This window comes from Fukomys damarensis, unplaced genomic scaffold (assembly GCF_012274545.1).
Source record: "Fukomys damarensis isolate Sample0158 unplaced genomic scaffold, DMR_v1.0_HiC HiC_scaffold_5, whole genome shotgun sequence".
NCBI classification, from domain to species: domain Eukaryota; kingdom Metazoa; phylum Chordata; class Mammalia; order Rodentia; family Bathyergidae; genus Fukomys; species Fukomys damarensis.
This window is the reverse complement of record NW_022900917.1, coordinates 53,470,911-53,495,467: the sequence shown is the minus strand read 5'-3', so window position 1 is coordinate 53,495,467 and position 24,557 is coordinate 53,470,911.

Below are 24,557 nucleotides of genomic sequence, written 5' to 3'. Positions count from 1 at the left end.
TGTACTAGTATAAGTATTAGTATTAGCATTAGTATTAATAATTATATTTGTCATCTCTTCCTCTTGGATTGTTCCCTTTACAAGAATGTAGAGACCTTCTTTGTCTCTCTTAATTAGTTTTGGTGTGAAATTTACTTTTTCTGCAAATAAGATTGCTACCCCTTGCTTTATTCTGGTTTTCTGTCATACAGAGACCTGATTTCCATCCTTTTACTTTCAGTCTATGATTTTTTTTTTTGACTAGGTGGTTTTCTTGTATACAGCACTTTGTTGGACTTTGCTTCTTAATCCATTCTGCTAGTCTGTTTCTTGTGACTGGTGAATTGAGGTCATTAACATTGATGGTTGTAACTGACATGAATTGACTTATCATTGTCATGTTATTTTCCTGTTGTTGGCTCTTTTTTATTTTCCCCACTCTAATTTCTTGCCTTCCCTGATAAAATACTTTCAATTTGCTCTATTGGGTCTCATGGAGTTGTGACCTTCATTGTGCTTTTCTAGGATATTTAAACAATTTTTGGAGTGCTATTTTTGAAGTTTCTCAGGTGTTCTTTGTCATGAAAATATCTTATTTCCCCATCAATTTTGAAATATAGTTTTGCAGGATACATCAGTCTAAGTTGGAAGTTGTTTTCTTTTAGAACTTGAAATACCTCACTCCAGGTTCTCCTTGACTTGAGGGTTTGTGTTGAAAAGTCTCCTGTGGTTCTGATGGGCTTTCCTTTGCATGTAATTTGTTTCTTTTCACTAACTGCTTGTAGCATTTTTTTTTATTCTGTTGGTTTCCTGGGATTTTGGCTTTTATACATCTAGGTGTAGATTTTTTTTTTTATCATGGATAGTTGGAATCCTATATGCTTCACTTATCTGTATGTAAAATTCTTTTCCTCTGTTTGACAAGTCTTCTGTCACTAATTCTGTGAACAGTTTCTTATTTTATGTCATTTGTACTTTCTCCTGTGGTTTTTACGGACTTCTATCAAACTTATATTATTCTTTGTGTCATCTAGGAGCTGTTGTATTGATTTCTCATGGTCCTGTACTTTTTTTTTTGGTACTTGGGATTGAACTTGTGTCCTTGTGTTTTCAGGGCAGGCAGCAGGACCACTGAGCTAAATCCCTCGCCCTTCCTTACTATTTTTAAGAGATCTCTCTTTTCATGGACAATAACTGCCATTCTGTCTTCTATATCTGATATTCTTTCTTCAAATTGGGTTAGTCTGCTGTGTATACTTTCACTAGAGATTTTAATCTGCGGGATATCTGTTTGAATCTGTTTCATGGATTCTATTTCTTTCATCTGTTGGGCATTCATGGTTTGAATTTCTTTTGTATGCTGAGCATTCATGGCTTCCCTCATTGTCCTGAACTCATCTATTTTCATTTTACCTGTTTCTGTTCTAGAGTCTCTTATCACATGTTTTATTCTGTTCTTTGTCTCTGTAGCTATCAGGGAAATTATTTCTGTTTTGAATTTTTCCAGAGCCTCATTCATCTGATAGCACGTTCTGTGATATCAGTTCAGGGTGTCCAGGTGGTTGATTACAAGACTTTTCCATCTTATTTCCCCTAAAATTTGCCATTGGTAAGTTGGAAGACTGGGTTGGTGCCTTGCTTAAATGTCTTCTCATTTTTATTTTGGTGGTTGGTACAGTCCTGGTTTTAATTCCTGGGTTGAGACTTTGATATTGCTTATTGTAAGTATCTTTGTTGCTTCATTTAGAACCCTTATGGAATGATTGCTTCTCAGAGGTGTCTTCCAGATATAGCTGGCCTTTAGGTTTTGAGTCTCTCATGACTCAGGGGCAATAACATTTTTATTATATGAAGAAGGATAACTAATTAAATAAATCACAACACAAGCCCAAGTGATACAGTCAGCAACAACTGTAGAATCAAGCACAGTTTAGAAAAATGACAATTTGTGGTAGTTACAATCTATTACCTTTAACTATGTGAAATAAATAAAAATTGAGGACTATCCCAAAATATGTTTATAGTTAATAAATTCTTCAATATAGCAACTTTGCCCTTTGGGATGAGGACCTAGAAGAAGTAAGACCCTCTTTCTGTTGTTCACTTTTGCTCTATCTTCTGCAGTTCAGGACAATGGCCTTTATGACCCCCCTATGCCTTTGTGGTGTGGATGTAGACACACGAGCAGATAGGAGGCCACAGATGGGGGAGCTGGTATGATGCTGCAGGCACCCTTGGAACTCCACTCCTCATCTGTCCATTGATGGCTGGGAGGCCCAGATGGGGGTGGGGCCACTCTGGTGGCTTTAAGCAGCTTGGCTCTTTACCAGTCTGCTTGTGTCTGGGAGGTCTGGATCTTTGGTTGTTAATTTGGACATCTCATCTTGGAAGCTCAATGGATCAAAGAACACTAAGTTTAGATGTGCAGTGTGAATGACACATCGTTTGCTTTATCCACCTTGCCTCCATGAATAGGGTTAGGAGACTGGTCTTCAGCTCCAGAAGACTTCTATTTGAATGTGGGACTTTAGGAAGTTGAACTGATCTCTGTGCTCATCTTCCCTTATTTCTACAGTGAGGGATTAAGAGCAGGACTTTCAAAGCAATCCACTGACCACAGCTATCCATAGGCTAAGGAATCACTATCTACTGCCTGGTATATTGCAGGCTTTAACTCCTAGTGGACACATCTTATTTCACTGCCTCATTATCCTTTCCTCCATGATTATTTTCCCAATGGATCACCATCAGTGTCTTCCTGTTGTCCTTGGAATAAAGGTACCCGCTCACTCAGGCCTTCAAGCCTAACCAGATTTGGGGTTACCTTCTGTACCAAATGCACCTCCCACATCACTTTGCTTCAAGCCTCTGCTTTAATTACATGAAATCCTCTCTCTACTATATTCTTACTCCCTTTGTGTGGTCAGTCTTCTGGCATCAAACCTTTCTTTCCTACTTTATGTCAAAATTGAAAGTTTATACTACTTGTGTGGTTGATTCTTCCCTGTATTTTCTTCCGAACACAGCTCTTTGAGGACAAAGTCAAGCTTATCTGTGTTCATCACTTATTCTCATGTAGTTGGCACATTGAAGGTGAAGAATAATTTTGAATTAATTCTAATGAAGGAAATACATAAGATCAATAAGATAGTTTAATATTTTTCAGATATTATGATTCTCTGCTTTTTTAAAAACTCACCATCTCAAGGCTACTCAGCATGATCATTCTATTGGGACCAATTATATTGGATGTGTTTTCATTTAAAAATATAATTTTTATTAATTTCATTCTAAGGATTTAGTAAAATAGACTGACACAAGTATCCTGAAATTCTTTCAAGGATGTGAAATCCAGTAAAGAAAGAGAATTGGAATTCCCAAGAACCCAAAGAGATCGATATGGACAGAACCTCTCTGAGAACTTTCATTGAGTTGAAGTTACTTAGACTCCCTGAAAGAACAAAGCTAAAGTCAAGAATACACATGTAACTTGGCTATTAATTAGCTCTTGGGTTGTGGGACTTGTGATGCCACAATTATCTTTTCTTGTTGAACTTTCTTGCTTTTTCCATTTTTCTAAGATTGTAAGTTACCTCAGAAAGGCCATGTACAATGAGCATGTGTCCCATTTTGCTCATTAACTGTAATTTTCAGGGTTCAGCCTCTTGCCAGATGTAGGTCCTTCTTCTTATTTTGTATGGGGCTTTGGTATTCAGTCTCTCTCCCTCATAATGACCTTCCTCCCAGGAAACCTGCCTTACAAGTCCTCAGAGTGACACAGGATACCTAAATGCTAGATTTAATTTTGGTGTTTTTAGTTCAAGTGGACTTTTAAAGAGCTTTTACCTTCCCTGATAGTGGAAGAAAATTGTCCTGGTCCAATGAGCTGTATTATTAAAGTCTTCAACTGTGTTTAAGAAACAGGGTTTTAAAATGTGTTTTCTGTAAGATACAGTGGATGAAAGGAAATACCTAGGAATAAACCTAAGCAAGGAAGACAAAGATATCTATAATAAAAACTGTAGGATTCTGATAAAGAAGATTGAAGAGGACATTAAAAAAGTGGAAAGGCATCTTGTGTTCCTGGATAAGCAGAAATAGTATTGTCAAAATTGCCATGTTACCAAAAATGATGGATGTAGATTTAATGAAAATTAAATCAAAATACCAACAGTATTCTTCACAGAACTAGAAAAAAAATCCTAATATCTATGTGGAAACAGAAGAGACCCAAGGTAGCCAAAGCAATCCTGAACAGCAAGAGCAAAGCAAGAGGTATTATAATTCCAGAATTCAAGTTATATTACAGAACTATCATGATAAAAACAGCATGCTACTGGCACAAAACTGGACATGTGGATCAATGGAACAGAATTAGGGATGCAGAAACAACCCCAGGCACATTCAGACATCTGATCTTTGACAAAGAATCCCAAAACATATACTGGAGATAAGATAGCCTTTTTGAAAAAAGGTGCTGGGGAAACTGGTTATCTACAAGCAGAAAATGAATTTAGAATCATATCTCTCACCCTTTACTAAAATCAAATAAAATGAACCAAAGACCTAAATATAAAAACAAAAACACTGAATCTGTAGTAAAGTGAAATAAGCAAAAATCTTGAATGCATAGGATTTCTGAACAGAATAAAATTGCATGGGAAATAATACCAAGAATCAACAAATGGGCTCACATCAAATTAAAAAGCTTCTGCACAGCAAAGAAAACAACCAGCAGAGTGAAGAAACAACCTACAAATGGGAAAATATTTTTGTCAGCTACTCCTCAGAAAGAGAACTAATATCTATAATATATAAAGAACTCAAAGCATAGGCCAACAAAATAAAAGACAAAATTTAAAATGGGCAATTGAAATGAATAGACATTTCTCATAAGTACCAATAACAAATAAGTACATAAAAAATTCAGCATTTTTGGCTGTCAGAGAATGAAAATCAGGACAACACTGAGATTTTGTCTTACTTCAAAATGAATGGTTATCAGTAAGAACTCAAAAAACAATAACTGTTGGTGAGATTGTAGGAAAAAGGAACTTTTATATTGTTGATGGAATATATACCAGTATAACCACTGTGGAAATCAGTATGGAGATTCCTCAAAAAACTAAAAGTAGAAATTCCTTTTGGGCTCAGGACTTAGCTCAGTGGTGCCACCACTTACCTCACAGGTGCAAGGTCATGAGTTCAATCCCTAGTACCAATAAATAAATAAAAAACTAAACAAATAAATAAATAAATATTAAAAAAAAGAAATTCCTTTGACCTAGCTATATCTCTTCTGGATATCTTCCCAAAAGAGTTAAAGCATCATATTACAGTAATATGTGCATATCTATGTTTATAGCCACACAATTCATAATACCTAAATCTTGAAAGCTGTCTCTATGCTGCTCATCAACAGATGAGTGGACAAAAAATATATACACAATGCAGTGTCAGTCAGTTAGAAAGAAGGATAAATTTGAATCCTTGGTAGGAAAATGGATGCACCTTGAGGCCATAACATTAAGTGAAATAGATCAGATACAGAAGATTAAAATTCACATGGTTTCTCTTTATATGAGAAGTCCAAAGTATAAATAAAGAGCAAAATATAAGATAAATGTTAGAAAACAGGGTGGTAGGCTTTATGCAGATGGGAAGAGGATTTAGGAATGGGGGAATGGGAGGAGGGGAAGTGAAAAGAATAAAGATGTGATATATGTATATACCGATTTTCCAAATGAAAGTATTCATTAGGTATTGCAAATAAGCACTAATTAAAAAAAAAAGACAAGGAAAGTCAGTTGCATGAGGAAAAATTCCTTGAAAGGCAAAATTTGACAGCTTCTAAGGTGGTAGTGTGGTTTCTGAAGCTCAGGGTGATGTGTAGACTTCAGGGTTGAGACGTGGGACCACTGACTCAAAGACCCTGACATGGAGCCTGGACACTTAACTTAAGGACCACATGTGATTCTGGTACAGATGGTCATGGACAAAGCTTTGGACTCTTCTTGAAGCAGCTGTTTTCATAGCCAATGCATGTTTCTTTTGTGCTCTCTTCAAGAAGGAGCAAGCATGGTGGGACAAACTAATAGATGTGACTAGATCAAACAAGTCTTGATTAGATATTGAGATGGCCTGGCCTCCTCCAACCCCCAAATTTAAGCATGATAGGTTTGGGTCACAGTTTAAAGACTATTTTAACTGTATAATATGCTTATGAATCCAAAACTTCTGATGAAGTTATTATTAGAAAGGTGCTTTCTTAGGTGAGGAAATAAGCATGTTGGAGGAATTCAATGTTGTACCCATTTTAATTCTTGAAGAGAATTCCTAGATGTCACATATTTCTCTGGCCCTTTCCCATCTTTGCCACATGGCTTGGAGTATAGAAGGGTTTCCATTCTTTAGTTAAGGGCAAGCACATACCCCCACCCCCATAGCCATATACATTTCTGTTGTGTGCACTGTGGTTGATGAGCATGTGTCAGCCTATACTGATGATGGCTCAGGTGGGTGTGAGCTGGCCAGTCACCTGCCATGATCACCAGAGAATAACAAGAGGGATAGTAAGTTATCTAGGAAAGCAGTGAGGAAGTTATGAGAAATATGTGTATAGGACAAGTGTGATTCTAGCTATTGAATTAATTAGAGACTTCTTAAATACTTTAACTACAAAATTACATGGTTGGTAAAGAATTTAAAATATTTAAAGATATGAAGAATAATGTAAAAATGTTTTATAAAGCAAAAATAACTTTAGCAATATTTTATGCATATTTTCCAATATAAAATACATTATATGTTTGAAAATATTTATACTATTTACATATTATTTAAAATACATACCCTGTTTATAACATATTATGAATATATAATAATATAACTAGAGTATATACACATGCTATTTAAATTATTCCTTCCAATATGAAATATATGACATATTTAATATATATAAATACATTATATGCAATATATTATGGGAGAATATACATAAATATCAATATTCATAAATATTATAAATTTATGTTCACATACATAAACAAATTATTTAAATTTGGAATAATAGAATTTATATTTTGCTTTTTTATTTAACAACAATGTGACATTTTCTCATGGGGTTTAAAATTCTTCAAATACATGATTTTGGAAAACAATGTGTTATATAATACCACAACTAAAATTATTTATGAATTTAGGTTAGCCATTTATATTGTTTCCAAATATGTATTATAACAAAAAGCATGCTTTGGTGAATGATCTTGAATCTACATTTTAATCTGTCTCTTCGATGATACTGACTGTGACTTCAATACGTCAAACCCAGGATGTCTGTGTTCTAAGTTCTGATTTATTATCTCAGTGGGAATGAGTGAAGAAATATTTGCAAAGAGAACTAGGAGAATCACTTTTCAAATCTCTTGCTCTAAGAGGAAGGAAAGGAGCCTGGGAAAGCTCCTCCCTATCTTTCTCTACCCAGTCTACACAGACAAAAAACTGTTGTCCCTCTCCTTCCTTCTACATGTAACTACAAAATCAGGGATGCCTTTACCAATTCTGGCATTTGTGAGTAGAAAAAGCACTATAAAACGCTAGCAGCTATTTTCATAAAGCTTTCCTATGTGACATTCACATATCTCAGAGGACATAACATGAATCCAAGAGCATTTTATTTTACATAGCAAAATTTTGTTGCACTGGAGCCAGGGTGGAGAGATGCAATATAATGCTAACAAAATAATTCACAGATCCCCAGCGAGTAGGGAAGTGTGATTTTTGAAAGTGTTTAAGATTGCTATTAATTGATTAATAAGATATCATACCTACCAAATAATTAAAATTATTAATACATTTGTCTTTATATCCATTAAGCTAGAGTTTTATAATTTCTAGCATCATCAGCTTCTGTTAAACCAGATACAGAGTGCAATATTACCACCAGAGCTTTAGGAATTAGCCCATAAACTATGCTTTGATACACTGAGAAAACATTAATTGTTTTCAACTTCATTTGTGGGGCATGGAAGTAGGGGTAACAACTTGAGTTCCTCAAAAAAAGTAAAAGGGAACTGTGCAGGGATCTGATTAGATGCACACTCCTTAATTCAACATAGATGAGCTAGTTATTTAAGCATTATCTCTGTTGACAGTTTCTTTTGGGGAGATATTGTAATGTGTGTCTCAGAAGGCTTGCTTGGAGATGTCTTTGATGTCTCTGAGGCAAAAAAAAAAAAAAAGTAAAAATGCTCACATCAATCATGAACTCTTCTCTCCTCCCCTTCTAATATCTTCACCACCTGGTTTTCCTGTTCTCCTTGATGTACCACAGTGGCCCTGGTAGGATGTTTGTGCATGTTAACCCTTACTTGATTATTCTCTTACCTTGTGGTTATTACCATCAGGTGTTTCTGCTGCTTGGGGCTGACCCCAGCTTCACTCATTTTTCTGTTTAGTCTTGAGTGATATACTCAGCTTCTCTACACCTCCATTTCCTCATCTGTAAAATGAAGCTAATTATAGAATCAGTGTCATAAGGTTTTGAAGATAAAGTGAGGTGATGCATATGTGGCATTCAGCCAGGATTCACTGAATATTTACTCAATGAAGGAATGAACTCATTTCAGTTTGAACATCAGTTGTTAACACTTCAAAGTCAGAGAATTGGTTTTCAGGCTTCCTATGTTATTTCCACAGGACCTAGCATGGGGTAGATACTTGATAATTTTTCCTCCAGTTTGACTATTTTCTGTTAGAACAACCTTTCTCCAAGAAGCCTAATTTTCCTGACTGTGACCTGCATGGAGTTTGTAGCCTCTAACCATTTTACATATGATCGGTGGAATGTTTATAACTATTTACCAAGGAGCTAAACATTTTTCTGGTGAAAATAGATTCACCTTGGTCAAGCTGCAGCTAGAATCATTCTGTGAACTGGATTGCAAATGCCCTTATGGTCTTCCAGTGAAATTTCCTGAGCTGCTCAACACATTTGCAATTCCATCTTCCTGAAACGAGGTGCAAGGGGCTTAGCAGCAATGGATGACTTAGAATTCTGGTCTGGTCTTGCAGAATAATTTTTCTGTCTAGACATCATTCAGCTATTAAATAAATAAGGACAGTAACAGGCAGTAGCTATGTCCTTGGAAATGTTCCCATAGGGTTGTCCCAAATGGTCATGAGTTGTGCACAGAACAGTTCCAGTGGTGCCACTAATATCAGTGACAAATAAATGATGCCCCTAGAGCTTTGTGTTCTGCTGCTGCCTTTTCTATTTATACTTGTCTATTTTTCTTCCCATAGTCAGTGGAGAAGCTGCCAACTGAACAAACAATGTCAAAAGTTCAGAATCTTTTTAGAAACATATTTACAGAGCAGTTTTTCACATGTGTAGAATAGGAATCCAACTCTGTTCAGCCCTGGGGGCAAATGAGTGGCCCTATCCAATTCAAACATTGGCTGAGTTTACCACACAAAAGGACTAAGCTAAGTGCCACTATAACGTACTACAGTATGCTAGCACAAATTTGTAGCTGATAGTTGCTCAGCCTTAGAATCACATTTGTAAACCCTTCAGTGGGTTGAATCACACCTCAGTAGATTCTATCATGTGTCTTGTTAGGTGCAATAGAGATAAAGGAAAGGCACAGAATATAGGCCATCTCCAAGAGCTTCTCACCTTCTTGGTAGACTATATTTCCCTATGAGAATAAGAGGCCATCACTCTACAGTGACCTGTTGACTTGCTTAAAGGGCAAACATAAGAGATATCATTTATCTCGATGAATATTGTGTACCTTAATTACTTTTGGATCCTGAATGATTATTCCAGTGCTGCTATTGTCCAAGTCATGTTTGAATGTCCTCTTTTGGAATTGCCTACAGAGAACACAACATGTTCTTTTGAATATTTGCAGTTGATACACCTTTTCAAGGTGTATTTAGAGCTAATTCTTTAATAAATATAGGTGCTTATAAATCAGTTATGAAGATGTTTGTTTTTACATTATACATCTTAACTCCCTGGCCCTGGACTTCCTTATCATAGAGGATTGGATTCTTTGTGCAGCCTGAGGTGGCTGGGAAATTCAGGTAAAAGTTCTTGGGAAGGGTTTTCATCTTTAATTAAAAGGCAAACCATAAGGAAAGATTTTTGGACCCTTCACCTTCTTCTGTATTTTTGTACAGGATGGGAAGGAATATCAGCCATGTTTCAACCATGCAGACATCTTGAGGACAAAAGACAATTTGTAAGGGTAGAATAATGGAAGGCTTGATACCTTGACCAATTCATGCAGCTGCCATCCCATCCTGGATGGCACAGGTCTCCAGATGTCCTTTTATATAAGCCAAATATGCTTTTAACTAATCAAGCATGTAGTTTTCCAATTATCTAGGAATAACAGTTGAATGTTTTCTTAACGGAGTCCTGAAAATAATTCCATAAGAAGTATTCTAGGTCTGGGATTTAGATCAGTGGTTCTGCTGCTTACCTTGTAAGTGCAAGGACCCAAGTTCGATCCCCAGTACCCCCCACAAAGATTCTAATATGTAATATGTCTTGAACCATTATGGAAGAAAAATTGCTTTCACTTATATGAGGTTAGGATGGCTGAGCTTTTCAAACATGAAAGTGAGGGAGCAAACTCACATTTACTGGTCTCCTTTGTGCCAGCACATTTCAAATGTGATTTCCTTTAATGATATCAGTGAGATCAGAGTTGGTATCATTCCCCTAGCAAGAAAGGGGAAAGGCTGAAATTCTGGATGACTCCCAGGGCTGGGATAAAAGTGAGTATGTGTATGTGTAGAGGCCAGGATAGAAATCAAGGGCATTTCAAATTGGAAAGTAATACAAACAAAGACTATCGTAAGTAGGCAAAAGAGTAATAAGACTGTCTTGGCTGGAGTTTAGCAATCTATCCCTCACCCTCCCCTTTCCCCTGGCTAGAGATCAAACTCAGGGCCTCACACATACTAGACAAGCACTCTACCACTGAACTATACCTCTAACCCCCTATGATTCATTTTGAAAATTACAGGAAGATAAATATGGATGAAAAGAGGCAGATTCTAGAGGGCCACAGATCTTAATCCAGTGACTAGATCCACTGATTAGTAAGAAACAATTTCATGTTATTTACAAGGGAAATGATATAATGTGCTCTGGTAAGAGTTATTTGGCATCACTTTTCACTATAAATAAAAAAAGGAAATAGACTTAATCAGAAGCAGCTATGATTACTTTTCACTTGACTACCTTGCCAACATACTATTTTCTAGAACTTAAACACTGTATACCAGGGGCAATTTTTGTGCTGCTTGGTCTAGTTTCCCTTCTAGAATCTGCAGGCAGGTGAGAATAGCAGAACAGGAGTTTACGGAATAAAAGGAAGTGATATTTGTTTCTTGCCTCAATGTACTTTTAGCAACTTTGAATTCTTGGAGCTACTACTTCTTAACATTTGATAAAAGGTAGAAAATCATTAATATGTCTAGAATGAGAGTAGAATGTTAGAAAATTCTTTGATAATTTCAAATAATATATGATTAAAAAGTAGCAAAAATTAAGTTCAATCATTTTGAAGGCTGGTTTGATAATGCAATCTGATCACAGTATACTTAATTTTGATATACTCTCCTTTTGGCAATACCGCTTAACAAAGCTGATAAATGTTAGCTGTTTAACATGGGTTTAATGAAAGAATAGCTTGATTCTCTTTTTCTTCCTTACTTCTTCCTCCTCTCCTCCTCTTTTTGCTTAAGAGACCTGTTAGGATTTTAGAATGCATCATAGTACCTTTCTGGTTTTGTCAGCATCAGTACAGCATTTATCATGATTGAATTATAGGAAGAGGTTTCTGGGACCAAAGGATCAAACATGGCATTACAATTCATGCTATTTGAATATAATAAAATTTTAATCAACAAATGTCCATGACTATCCATGCACATTTTACCTTTACTGATTATAATTGGTATGCTCTATTGTCTTTCTCTGCCAATATATTGTCTAGTAAGTTTAGACTAGACTCTGGGTTTAGCCATTTAGGAATAAGTTGACATTTTAAATAACCTAGATTTTTTTAGGGACTTCTCTGTCAATTTCTCCAATTGCAGTGTAAAATCAGATTGCCATTTATAAATAGCTCACCGCTACTTTGATTTTAGGTAGATCATGACATCTTCAAAGTTCATTAGAATTTAAAATAAATTTCAGATGGCTTAGCTCAATAAAGGCAATGTTTAAATGTGTAATGGCATACAAATCAATATAATTATTTTTATATTTCAATAAAACATTGTATTAAATTAATTTCAAGGAAAATAATACAAGCCCCTTTCTAGGTTATGTCAGAATAACAGCTGTTATGCATTAATATATTTAAGACATTCATCTATGATGTCCTATATGTAATCCTAGAATAAGTCATCATTTTGGAAAAGCTCTTAATATGGAATGAGACATACATACTTTTAAATATAAAAAGTCAAGTTCTTGCTTCACTGCAAGTCAGAAGGAACACTCAGGCAATTAATAGGGCTTCACAAAATGGAAATATGTCTTTGAAGACTTTATCGAGTATCTTTAGTTTTTATCATTTTGGGATGACATATTTCCAGACCCAAGCTGTCTATGTTGCTAGAATCTGAGATGCATGGGAGTTCCACTTAGCTATAGAAAACTTGATAATATATCATGTAGAGCAGTGGTGACAAACCCTACAGCACACATGACGGTGAGCTATTTGTTATCCTGGAAAGCTCTCAAAGGCTCACCATCACTCATCTAGAGTCAACTGTTCTAAATTCTGCTGGGGGTGTGTGATAGATAACTTTTGGGCCTGGTTTTTGCTTAGTTTATTTGTTGCTTTGGAGTGAGAAAATACTTTTTCTCAAAGCACTACAGGCCTTTCTTTGCTTAACCTAAAGAGACCTGGAGTATCCCTAAGGCATGAAGTTTCATTGTGATGATTATGTGTCCATGACAATGCTGAAGCAGTATGTTGCTTTCCTGGCATTTTTAATTCCCTTCCAAGGCTATTATGACTCCTCCAAGTCACCCCACTTCCATTCTCTTAGTCTGGGTCCAGCCATCTCCCAGTCCCCATTTTTTAAGGGGAAAAAATGAGAATCAAGACTTGTTATGTAGAGGTACAAGATCCCAACAATGAATGTAACTGTACTGTATCCCTAAAATGTACCAATAAACTCAATTAAAGCTGAAAAAAAATTTATTTTTTTGTGTGACAAAGCAACAAGAAATTTTCTCAATTTGGTAGTATTTTTGTAATGTTACTCTTTGACCTTTGTCTTTAGACAATGATTATTCTAAATGAGTTTTACCTCAAATCTAGCAAAATCTTATGAATTTTAAAGATATCTTTCCTGATATTGCTATGTGGAAGTTCCTCATGAGACCAGTAACTACAGTTTTAAATTTTTTAAATGAAAAAAATGAAATATCACCGTCATTATTTTTATTAAGATGTTTTTGACAAATTTTCCACATCAATAGCCTAATAGACAGATAATAATTACTAACAAATAATCCAATATAAAGTGGGAGAATTTCAGATTTTGGCAGCTAGCTGGTAATAAGCCTGCTAACATAAAGATACCTTATGTTAAAAAAAAACATAAAAAGCACCACAGTTCTTGAAATAATTCATGATGTGAATCTCAAGTTATTTAAACATTTTCCAAAGGGCATAGTCATGACAAGAACAACGGAATTGAAGATAGGTACATCATTAATTTATGTTGGGTTAAAAATACTTTGTATTTTTAATGATAATTTTATCTTTAGCTCAGAAGTTCTGCAAATACCTGAAGGGATTTCAGCATTGCTCACTACCTCTCCTACACACCTGTGTCAAACTGCGTGGACTGCTCTTGTGATCACTTTGAGGATTCTTAAGATGTTCTGTGTGAAATCAGAGTTTAGAAGTATTGCCCTTTTATTTCCTTCCTTTGGATAATTCCTACTCTTTCTGGAGGGGAAGGAAGACAATAGTCAAATTGAATTTTTGCTTCAATTTTGTCTCCCTTCCTTAAAAAATGCTTTTGTACCAATAAAACAAAATACTTGAAACACAAACCAACTCTACCAGAAAAAAATACTGTGACAGGGAATACTAGTGTTATAATTTATCTCAAAGGAACAGTTCAAAGGTCTGGCTTTTGTGAGGATTAGATGAGGTGCCTTGCTTTAGCACATATTAATATCTGAACATGCTTTAGGGAGAAATGGAAATGCAGATGGTTAAAAGAAATATCTACCCTATAGAAACCTAGCGTGTTACTCCATTTCCTGTTGCTATAAATAAATATTGGAGTCTAGTAAATTTATAAAGAATAAAAGATTTCAGCTGACAGGCTGGCAGGTCCAAAGTTGAGGGACTAAACTGGGTGAAGGCTTTCTTGCTTCTGGGGACTTTGTAGAATCTCAAGGCTGCTCATGGTGTTGCATCACAAGAGGAGCATGTATAAGTGACAGAGTCAAATTGGTTTTTACAACAGATCCATTCTTGAGATAACCCATTAACCAGCTAATCCATTAATCCATGAATACACTAATCCAATAGTGAGGGTATAGCCCTCAATGTAATCCTTTCTTGAGGGTCAAATCTGGTTCTATCTCTTAATATGTAACAGTAGAGATTACATTTCAACATGATATTTGGTGGGTACATTCAAACCAGAACACCTGTATTATTTTCCAAATCCATGATATTCTGAAGTGCAAAGGGCTGAAAACATCATTTAGTGTGAGTGATAACTGCAGCTGCTACTACGTGGGATACCCAGAGTCCTCCAATTGGAATGGATTCTCCAAGAAGCTTGGCTCTTTGGTAGAATGGTAGAAACAAGATTCAATCCTCCTTTTCTTCCTGATAAGTCCTCTGTCTTCTTGGTCACAAACTCTGATGACTTTGTGAGAGGCCTTTGCTAGGCAGTCTTTCAACTTTTGGAAAGACATTTTCTTTCAAGAGGGATTCACCTTCAGGGAAGACCTAGGCAGGATTATGAATCTCCAGGTATTGAATTTGAACGTAGAAGGCTCAATTACTTGGTAAGTTGCATGGAAACATTCTTTTCTGGTTGCTGACAGCACAAATTCAGTAGAATCCAAAAAAATTTTTAATGCCTGCCTACTATTGCCAGGGTCTGATCCAGGTTCTGATGGTGCTTAATAAGAAGACGAACCCAGCTCCTGGACTGGACCACTTTATATTTTACAAGGGAAGAACAACAGTATGCTAGGAAGCATAGACTATAAATTAATGACACAAAAGGAGAATATTTTAGTCCTTTTTTGTAGCAATCATTAAATATCATAGATTGGGTAATTCATAAGAAATAGAGGCTAATTTAGCTTGTAGTTCTAGAGGCTGGATGACTGAAGAGCACGGAACAGCATCTGGTGAGAACCTTCTTCCTGGATCATAACATGGTGGAGGCATCAACTTGGCAAGATAGAGCAAATGTACTACCTGGTATCTCTCTTCCTCTTTCTGTAAAGCCACTGAGGCCACGGTGGGGGTCCCTCTTCATGAGTCATCTAATCTTAATTACTTCTTTATTTCTAAGTACAGTTAGTATATGAATTTGAGGATTAAGTTACAACACACAGACTTTTGGGAGACACATTCAAACCACAGCAAGACACTGACCAGGAGTCCAGGAGAGAGAGAGAAAAAAATTTTTTTTCACATTCAGTGCAGGTAAAATAATTAAAGAAGGTTTCTCTAAGGAAGTGGATCTCATTGCAAAGGATAAGAGGAACATATCAATGGAAAGAACCAGAACAAAAGCACTCTGGATAAAGGGAACAGTAGCTGCAAAGAAATTCAGAGTGCTTTTCATTCTCAATCAACAATGCAGAGATTGTGTCTCTCTTAGTTGCTTTACCTTTCTTTTAGAGGCTTCCATTTGATCCCATTTCTTCTTGAATGTGACATTAGGTTTGGAAAGACTGACTTTTTTTGTGTTATATCCAAACTTGAATAAAGTGCAAAGTTTTCTGTTGTTTTTGTGTTTTTCTTGAAGCTCTTTTTCAACCAGAAGCAAAATATGGCTTTAGTGAGCTAATTAACAATGAATGTACATGTGTGTATATTTTTCTTATTTTTCCCCTCTGTTCTAAACAAGATCATGAATATAGGCTTATTTTAAAAATCGTTGTAAAATGTAAATGCACATGTCACTGGAAATCACACACTTTTGAAGGGTTGTAATCCTTTCCTGAAAGTCTATCAGTTGAATCTATTCTACAGAAAAGACATTTTGGTCTGCTTTGCTGTTTTTCAATAAGTTCTGAATAATTTTCAAAATGAGGTGGCATTTTAATGTTTTTGATAAGGATAGCAAAAGCATTGCTTTGAATTTCAAAGAGTGACAGTAATATTACTCAGTCATCATTATTTTCTGAAATGAGTTTTCTTTTTCCTAACCCACTGTAACTGAAATATGAAGTCACTTTGACAATAACATAACTAAACATTTAGAAAATATTACCCAATATATTAAAGGGAATTTTTTGCTCTGATGTAAATTAAAACAATGAGTCTGTGCTCAACTTATTAGAGAATCCTATTATAATAAATAGATATTTATAATTTTGGAAATAGCATGGAATTGACTTTTGATCACACTGCCATTTGGGACCTTGTGGAATAAAAAACAAGGAGGTGGAGGAACATGAATTCACAGCTGTGAATTATGGACAGTGTCCCAAGTAATTTATCTTTCAGAATGCTGCTTTTCAGAAGTGGCTTATCTTTCTTGTACCCAAAGGAGTATCTAACCAGCATGTGAACAACAGGAACTGCCCAGAAAGAAACATTGCTCAGTATGAGTTTGTTTAACGTTGTTTCTGGTCAAGGTTACAGAAAAAGAGCAGTGTACATCAGCCGCTGATTCAACGTGCTGATGCATTCCCCTCCTAATTCCCATATCTGGAAGATTTGTGAATCACAATGAAATTACTCAAATTCCTCTATGCAGAGTTGCAGAGGAAAGTCAAATGTTCTAGATATGAGAACAAGGAGAACGCATCAGCTGTGAGAAATTGAAAGTGTAAATGAGGACCAAAATGTATAATATATAATGTGAAGTAGGAAGAACAGGTTCAAGGGGGAAGGGGAATGGGGGGGGGAGAAGGGAAAGAAAAAAATGAGAAAAGAAGGCAAAAACAGAAGCAAAGCTTTTGTAAATAGGGAGGGGTGGAGGGGTGAAGGGAGGGAAGGGGAATGGGGGAAAACCCATATATATCATGTACAGGTACAAATTCTCAATGATTAATACAATCATAGTATCTACCTAAACTGCGCCAATAAACTTAATGAATTAAAAAAAAATAAAGCCTGTGTTTGGACAAGAAGGGAGGCAGAAGGCAGAAAGGCAGGGAGCAGAGCTTGTAGGGTGGGGGAGGTTGGGACCATCTTCACATAGCAACACATCATGTAGACATTGGTTTACCATAAATGTCTTTCTAAAAATTTACCATTCCTTTGTTCTCCCATTCCTCATACACTTAGCAACTTGTTATAACTGCTCCGGAGCTCTTTTTGCTGAAGTCCTAATGCACTGAGACACCTCTGAGCTCATGCCCCATGCACACACTGTCTCTTTCCTCCCCTTCCCACAGCCTTTGCCTGCTCCCTCTCTGTGGCTCACTCTGGTCACATCTTTCTTCTTCTTTTCCAGTTCTACCAGGACATCTACTAACTCTTTTTCACTTCCATTTTTTTCTAGGGTCCCTCATCCAGGTTTTCAGTTGCCTCCAATGTGCTAGGAGATTTGGATATCAAAGTCAACTTAGGCTAATCCAAAATTTAGGTTAGTCCCCTCCAGTTTAAAATCTACCAGCTTTCTTTGTTCCCCATCACAGAGGATGCTTGGCAGCCACTTATTTTTCATAGAGTTAATTTGACTTCATCTTATTAGTCCTGTGGTCACTATTGATTCTGTGGCCTAAGTAGGTGAAACTTGGGAAGTTGACACAATACCAGTGTCATCCTTCCTGCCTCCAATCCCTCACTGCAGGAACCGTTCCTTGCTGTCCCCAGCACACAGTCAGCCAGCAGCTCTCTCTTTACCTTCTCCCTGTTGTTTAGTATTCCTCAGAGCTTCCTCACTTACCCTAATTGTGATTAGGATGGGGTTCATACTTGGCATACCATAGAGCCCTTTATATTCAACTCCACTCATTTCTCACCTGAGTTTAAGTAAAGAAATATTACTGCACTACTAATGTGTCCCAGGCATGAGAAAAATAAAATAGGTAAGATCATGTAACTTGAAGTATGGAAGAGGAGATAGATAAGGCAATGATTTAAAAATAATGATTGAAGTGCTATAAAGATGCATACTCACAAACTCTTTATACTCTAGTTTCGTGGATCTTTTTCCTATTTCCAAAGTAAGCTGAGCCTAGCATTTATATTCTAACTTTTCCTTCCTGGAATTTCCTGTCAAAATTTTCTGCATGGCAAATTCCTACTTAGACTTTGAGGTCCTATGGACAATGGTCTCCACTGTGAAGATTTTCTTGCTTCTGTAGATAGTTGCTCACTCTTCAAGGCTCCTAGTACATGGGGATTATGTTGCTATCACCTTGCTTGCATGGAGGGCTGGATTGCATTTTCTATCTCTGCATTCTTTGCCCAGCACTGTATAGATGTTTAGTTTCTATTTAATGAATAATGAGTCTCTTATTTGGCTGAAGGTCTGCTTTAGAATAAGCATCGTACTGGAGGGGTGAACATCCCAATCCCTGGAGCTTATCAGCTATCAGTAGTACCACATTACCTAGTTAAAGCCTTAGAAAACAAGTATGAAGCAAAGACAATGTTTTATAATTTCCCCTCCTTCTTTCCTTTCACTATTTTTCTAATAGAGGGAAGATGATCTGTAAAAGACTAGCATTTGGGAGGTTGAGGATGACTCAGAGGGAAGGAGTTCATGGATACTCAGGACTTTCCTTGCCCCAGGACAGGCAGAGGCTCCTTCCAATTCACTGCTCAGTCACTTGAGTTTTTCCACTTAATAGATTGTGGACAGCTTCCCATACAATTGCACTTTCACAATATGATTGAGATTGCCCATGCTTTCCACATATTATAGTTTACTTAACTGAACCCCTTACATTTCTGCATATCATTCAACAATTTTGAACATTGTTTGCTATGATTTCTACCTTAGAGATGAATAGCCCTGGTTTTGAATGCCCCACCTGACATCCGCACAACTCTCCCCTGCCAAAATTGGGGCTGAATAAGAGGATGTACCTCTGAACTCTAGGTGCTGCTCAGAAGCTTGTCTTCCTGTCACAGTATTATGTTGTCTTCAATTTTTTTCATTTTTAAATAAGAAATTTAAATTTGTATTTGCCATAAAGAAAATAATTTTTTTATCTTTCATATTCTGTAGAGTAAGAATGTTTTTATTCATTAAGTTTATTCATACATTTTTAAGGATCAAAATTTATAATAGATAATGTGAAATAAGAAAAAGTCCAAAGGAGAAGAGGAAATAAAAGGGAGAGAGGAAATAAAGGAAAAGAGTAAATAGGAGAAAAGGAAAAAAAATGGAAACTAAGTCTTTGTAAATAGAGAGGGGTGAAAGGTAAGGAATTAGGGGAAAAACTAAGATATATCATGTAAAGGTACAAATTCCCAATGATGAATGTCATCATATTATATACTTAAAATGTACCAATAAGCTTAATGAAGTTTAGTTTTGCATTAAGAATTTTGTAAACTACATTTTTTATTTCTTAAGTGTAGATTTAGGGGATATCCTTAAAACAACCTAATTATGAGTCAGAAGGGAGAGTGAGGCAACCCAACTTCTGAGAACTTGAAGCAGAATGGACACTGGGGATTAGAGTGTTCTTAGATGCTCTGTGGAAATGGAGTCACAGCCCTAGAAGATATTTAAAAATAATTTTTTTCCTTTGTTAGATAATAACTTGTGCTACTATCACTGCTGTTTTTATGGTTATTACCCGTCTCCAAAGATATATTCAGATCCTAATGTTGATGTCCAATAGGATTTCATACTAGAAAGTATGATTTCCATTGTGAATTGGTTTTCATCCAAATCATTCTGATGTGATTTGGGCTTTGTAAATGAGCTGATTTTTAGACCCTGATATAGTTCCAATTGAATCAGGCTGGAAAACTACAAAGCTGCAATCTAAGGAGATGGCAGCCATGCTCTTACAGCATCACTGTGGGCGTACTGCTGTAATAAAATCTGGGTTAGGGCATGGAAATGTATGTGGGCTATCTTTTTGGGAAAATTCAGTTAGTGACTGTTACCCTATACTCAGATAATTGTGCCAGGTGTCAAAGGCAGTTGATCCTTTCCTAAACAAGGAAAGCTAGAAAGGATAACCATATACCCTCCTCTTGATCCTTCTTCTTCTCCTCCTCCTTCTTCTTCTTTTGAGACAAGGTCTCACTATGTAGTTTGGCTGGCCCTGAACTTGCCTTGAACTTGCAGTGTTCCTCCTGCTTCAGCCTCCCAAGTGCTGGGATTAGAAGCATGTAACACTACAGCCAGCTCATATATCATTCTTGAGACATTTTCTCATTGGAGACACTATTATTAGTTTTGTCTCTAGGATAATAGCTGTATATCCCAAGCCAAATACTTTCCATCTTGCCATTACACAACTAAATGTGAGGAAGCCGTGGATCTATTGTTGAGTTGGGTGTTCAAAGAATTCATGTCAAAAGAAAGGCAAACCTTAATAAAGGAGCCACAGATAGAAACGGAAAATTGGAGCTTAAAAATTCAAAGGAATGAACATAGAACACTTTGTATATAATTAAAAACTGCACCATTTAGAATATAATCACAAAACAAATTACACCTGAAATTTTATGTTTAATTATGTGATTTAATGCAGCAGATTAAAAACATCACTATTCATTTTTATTTATATGTCAAACATTAATCTCCCAATGATTTTTTTCAAGGTACTTTTTATTGTTGCAGAGAAATAATTAAGGCTATTATAATTAACTTTTCCATGACTCAAATCCTGAGTAATGTGAGCACCTGCTGATATATGAGACACAGAATAATATAGTGTCATTAAAATTAAAGTGCCAAATTAAAGTAATTTTATAATTAATGGTAAATTTCCTCAGAAGGAAATTTCTGGAGCTATCGTGGGCAAAGCTAAGTACAGTTCAGAATTTGCTAAATTTTGTTCATACCTTTATTTAAAAGAGATCCATGACTCAAAGAGGCTAATTCATTTGGATGCTGATTGGCATATAAGTTTAAAAAATGCCTTTGTAATATTTAAAGTAACACTACCTAGCTCCAAATGGGAAAATCTCGGAATCTAGCTTTTATCTCCTGATTGCCACACAGATTAAAAACATACCGTTAGAATCAGAAACTCTAAGAATTGGCAAGGATCTTGGAAGCCCTCTTTCCTTAAGCCCTTCCAAAGCAGATATCTTTCTTTCTGAATTCTAGTATTCTGTTGGACAACACAAATACCTGTTGATGTACTAAATTTTGAAACAGGTTGAGTCTGTTTCTTTTTTATTCAAATAGCTGTTCCATTTTTTTGACTTGATTTTTCTCAAAGACAAGATGCTGAAGTCTGGGCTTTATTTGCAGTCATACCTTCCCATCTCATCAAGGGAGAAAAGATCACACTGGTTGTAACTAGTCTCAACATTTGATGTGTACACAGGCCTTTGTGTTTGCAGATTCTGTATTCTCAAATTTAATAATTGTGAATTATTTTCAGAAAAAAATGTCTGTATTGAATATGTGCAGACTTTTTTCTTGTCATTATTTTCTTAAAAATGGTATAACAACATACACTTATGTTATATTAGCTATTGAAACAACATAGAGGTGGTGTTATACAGTAAAGAGGAAGATGTACATAAAATCTATGCAAACAGTACATTATTTTGTGTGAGAGTCTTGAATATTCTCAGATATTATCTGTGGGGATTCTGGGATGAATCCCTCAGGCATATTGGACCATAACTCTGTTGTTTTATGAAGGAGTTGGAGGCCCATTGGCTGCCAAAGACACATTATTGAATGGAATTTCTAGGAAGCAGAACATTTGAGTTCTGGTTTCAGCTTTGGTATTTATGTGTTGAGTGACTTTGTGTACTTGTTGGCTTTGTTTTGACTTCCTTTTCTCATCCTTAAGGAACATAGTGATGCTTGCTTTCATAATCCAGGAGTAAATTTGAAGGATGGTATTTTATTGTTTTAAAAAATGGTGCAGATTGAGACAAAATTTATATAAACTAGTATATTAGGCTTATAAATCTTATAGGTGTGGTAGAAATAAAATATTTATTAGATGACTTGGAGGCAAACAGGCATAAATGTGAAATACACTACTTTAGAAAGAGATGAACTTGCTATTGTAAGTGGTGATTGATGGCCAGAGGGTAAGGGATTCTGCACCCAGACACCAGATGCCATAGGATAGACTCACATTTCAGACTGGTAGGTGAATGGATTAACTTGGTTAGATCCTTAGAAAACTTGAAAGTCTATGATAATATCTTTGAAAATTGTAGTGTTGTATAAACTATGGCTAGAAAAGATGATTTGAAAGAAGCCTGCTGTTTAAAGAGCTCATCATTTGAAATTATAATAAAGTAATTTACTCTTTTTGTAATTCTTGAGAAAAATATTTTAACTGCTGTGTTGGGAAATGTAGTTGCATCTTTTACCATTTATTACTTAGTATTCATTTCAGAGGATAAGCTTCCATCTGAATGCTTCTTTTTTATGCCTTCTCTATGCTTCTCTTTGTTTTGCATCTTTTGGACATTTTGGTCATTTTGAGACAACCCGAAAATTCTATTCATATTCTGAAAGGCTAAGGCAGATAGGTTCCTACATGACAGTCTTTGAGTATGTAAACTTAGTCAAGCTGCTGTCTTTGGACTGTTTAACAAAGGGTAGGATACATTTTTTAAAAGTTTATTTCTTGCTGTAACTCAAGTAAAGGTAGTATTTTTTGAAATCTAAGGGACAAAAATGAGGTTCTATAAGAGATTATTTTTTTTCCATTCAGATATCTGAAAAAGGATGAACACTTTAATAACAAGTGGGACTTGTTCTCTTTATTTTTCAGTAATAATCTAAACAAAGTTTATTCTCTGTGTTGGATGAAGCTATGTTCATATATATCATTTATGCTATATATGTGGAAGGATTAGTTATAGGTTCATACCAGATGGGGAACACTTATTGCTCTGGAAAACAACTAGAGAGGAAGAGAAAAAAAGGCAGGTTTCTAGCTCACTCTAAATATTTTCAGAAAAGCTACCACTAATCAAATTCCTGTTCTGTGCCAAGTATTATGCCAATATAACATAGCTTTGAAATAATTCCCAATATATAGTTTTCTATATGACTGATGTGAGATTTGTTCACATTATTCTTCTCCTTTAACGTTACAAATAAAAAGAATAAATTGTCTCTGCATTGCAATAATCTATGTTTTCTGGAATCACATTATGACCACCTCCCCAATTTACCCATACAAAACAGCTAGGCATTTAAGATTTACTACGTAATTTGGATCTTATGACAACAATTATTATTCCCATTATATAAGGACATTTTGTGTAAGGAAAAAAATCAACATTTTGTACTACAAAAATCAGCATTACGATTGTTGTGTGAAAATTCCTGGAGGTTGCCATAATAAAAAGACAAGGGAAGCCTAAGTATACCCTTTCTACTCTGACTCCTTCCATGGGTAGTGGGCTGCTGTAGCTGCCTAGGTCACTATCCCTGTGTTTGTCAGTGACAATGAGCCCTGTGCAGAGGAGTCAAGGCTGCCCAGTGTCATATGTACCTTGATCAGTATTTCACTTTAACCCAGCATAAGTGGGAAGGGTGAAAAACAAAATAAAACAAAAAAAAATTTTCCCAAAAGGATATTTCCTTTTGCCCTAAGTAATCTTTAATCATTTTCACTATCCATTCCCCCATAAGCTGAATGGTGATGTCACAGGAAAAGTGGGTCTAATGCCCTTCCCTCTTTGTCTCCAGTTCAACATGGCATGATGGCACGAGCTGCAGGGTAACCAGGTGTTGGTTACTTTAAAAGCACAAAGCACACAGCATCCCACTGGTCTGTTGAAAAATGCCCAGTCACATTGTGAGATGGCCTTAGCTTAGCTCAAATAATTTGGTAAAGCAAAGCAACTCAACTGTGGATGAAAATCACAGCCAGAAAACATTATTATTGTGTACCCCAACTGAAACAAAGCAGAAAGTCATGCATTTTTCAAAGGAATTCAGTTGTACAGTGTCAGGGTGTTGTCACCTCCCCAGGACCTGAGGAATAGGCATAAAGTCCAATGTATAGGAAGGCCACAGATACAGAACTGAAGAAAGGAAAGCAAGCAGAAAGTCGATCGAATGTACCAGGTACTGGCTATTCAATAAGATTGCTCTGAACACATATTAGGCACTAAAAAACAATTTGTGGAATGAATGAAAAGTTACATGATAAACAGAGCCTGAGAGCCTTGCTTTGTAAGGTCAATGGCATG